Below are 2,500 nucleotides of genomic sequence, written 5' to 3'. Positions count from 1 at the left end.
GTGTGTGTGTGTGTGTGTGAGAGAGAGAGAGAGAGAGAGAAATATATGAGGAATGATGATTCACATACGCGTTCTATCATGCCTACGTCTCTCTCTCTCTCTCTCTCTCTCTCTCTCTCTCTCTCTCTCTCTCTCTCTCTCTCTCACTCTCTCTCTCACTCTATCTCTCACTCTCTCTTTCTCTCTCTCTCTCTCTCTCTCTCTCTCTCTCTCTCTCTCTCTCTCTCTCTCTCTCTCTCTCTCTCTCTCTCTCTCTCTCTCTCTCTCTCTCTTTCTTGCACACTTTCAGCTATATGACTTAATCATTGTTCGAATAATCTATACACAGCATATATAGGCAAACATATTTTTGCTTGCCACTCTTTCACGCTGGTAGAACCACAAATACACCCACGCGGAAAGCACAAGCATACTTATAGCTTTGAGATTTAGCTTTTAATCTTCACATTTCCAAGTCACAGAGACCGTAGGGATCATGTCAGTAGTGAAACATGCTTACGAAGCCACGGTTTGATATGGGAGGATTGTTAGTTCCTCTTCCAACAGCTGGTGCCAAATCTCAGCTGATTCGATTTAGATCTTATCATTCTTATTTAAATACGGATGTTAAGCAATTGGTAGTTACTTTACATGTTTTATTTTGTCATCTTATATGCGCTTGAAATAATATTTTTATCATACAAGAACAAAAGTATACAAAAATATAATCCACACACTCTCCCCTACTTTTGTCTCTCTCTCTCTCTCTTTCTCTCTCTCTCTCTCTCTCCCTCTCTCTCTCTCTCTCTCTCTCTCTCTCTCTCTCTCTCTCTCTCTCTCTCTCTCTCTCTCTCTCTCTCTCTCTCTCTCTCTCTCTCTCTCTCTCTCTCTCTCTCTCTCTCTCTCTCTCTCTCTCTCTCTCTCTCCCCTCTCTCTCTCTCTCTCTTCTCCCTCTCTCTCTCTCTCTCCTCTCTCTCTCTCTCTCTCTCTCTCTCTCTCTCTCTCTCTCTCTCTCTCTCTCTCTCTCTCTCTCTCTCTCTCTCTCTCTCTCTCTCTCTCTCTCTCTCTCTCTCTCTCTCTCCTCCCTCCCTCCCTCCTCCCTCCCTCCCTCTCCCTCTCCCTCCCTTCCTCCCCCCCTCCCTTCCTCTCTCTCTCTCTCTCTCCTTCCCTTCTCCTTACTTCCCCCTCTCTCTCTCCCCATCTTCGTCCTTCCGTACAAAACATAGCCGTGTGCTTTGGGGCGAGACAAATCTTCCCTTTGAAATTTCTACGCACCCTGACATAGCCTGACATCTGGGAAATGTTGGAAATGCAATAAGTTCTGCTATGTAACACGATCCTGTCAATCGGCATGACAAAGACGGACGAAGAAGTTAAAATATGAGATGTCTTGTCAAACCTCGTTGGATTTTTTTTTCTCTCTCTCTCAAACCGCTTTCAATTTGTAATTTTCTGTCGGTTGGCAAGACTGTCTATGGAAAGATTTGCTATCGATTATATATATAAATATATATATATATATATATATATATATATATATATATATATATATATATATATATATATATATATATATATATATATATAAGTGTGTGTGTGTATGTGTATGAGTGTGTTGTGTTTCTGTATGTGTGTGTGTGTGTGTTCTGTTTGTGTGTGTGTGCGTGTGTGTGTGTGTGTATGAATATGAAAAGAAAGAAATAAAGAAAAAAATGTGCGTATGTCTGCGTGTACGTATGTGTATGTGTGTGTGTGTGTTTGCATAACTAGATATTTAAATACTAAAACACGGATACCTCAGAATTCACAGAACATAACCGTTTATCACAATACTACAAATGATAAACCACAGATTTCTATATTACCTCTTCATTATTTTATCCCATGTTCATAACAATTAGAGAATATCCATAACAATCCCCAAATTCTTATAACAATCCAATAAATAATTTTACTGCCATGCGACAACCACTGGGTATAAATAAAGGTAAATGATAACACAGAATCTGCAGGAATTCGAACTAACAATAATATATCAGCCCCATCATGGCCATAACAAGCACGACTTCAATATCGGAAACAGATGAACATATTGATGCGTCCAAGAAATAACAAAATCATGATTAAGAAGCAGTAAATCTATTAAAGAAAAAAAAAATAATAAAAAAATAACATACATGTACAGATTTACATACAACTCCCCCCCCCCCGCACAGTCGAATATACATATACAGATTTACATACACCCCCCCCCTGTACACACAGAAAACAGGCACAGTTCAACAAATACATTAGCAAAAACAAACAAATAAAAGGAAATACGTGGTAGTTTTCCGGTTCAGTACAACAAAACAACTGTTATAGATCCCATTATCATTATCTAAACTATTTGATATATGAAAAACGTACCCATTTTACAGATGACCTGGTGAAATTAATCATACCAAATTTATTCGTGTAAATAACAAACACACGCCAAAATAATGTCCATTTTCCAAGTTCCGTTTCCTTTTTTTCTTAT

The sequence above is a fragment of the Penaeus vannamei genome, chromosome 25, assembly GCF_042767895.1.
Source record: "Penaeus vannamei isolate JL-2024 chromosome 25, ASM4276789v1, whole genome shotgun sequence".
Classification (NCBI taxonomy): Eukaryota; Metazoa; Arthropoda; class Malacostraca; order Decapoda; family Penaeidae; genus Penaeus; species Penaeus vannamei.
The sequence above is the reverse complement of the archived record's forward strand: the minus strand, read 5'-3'. Positions refer to the sequence as shown.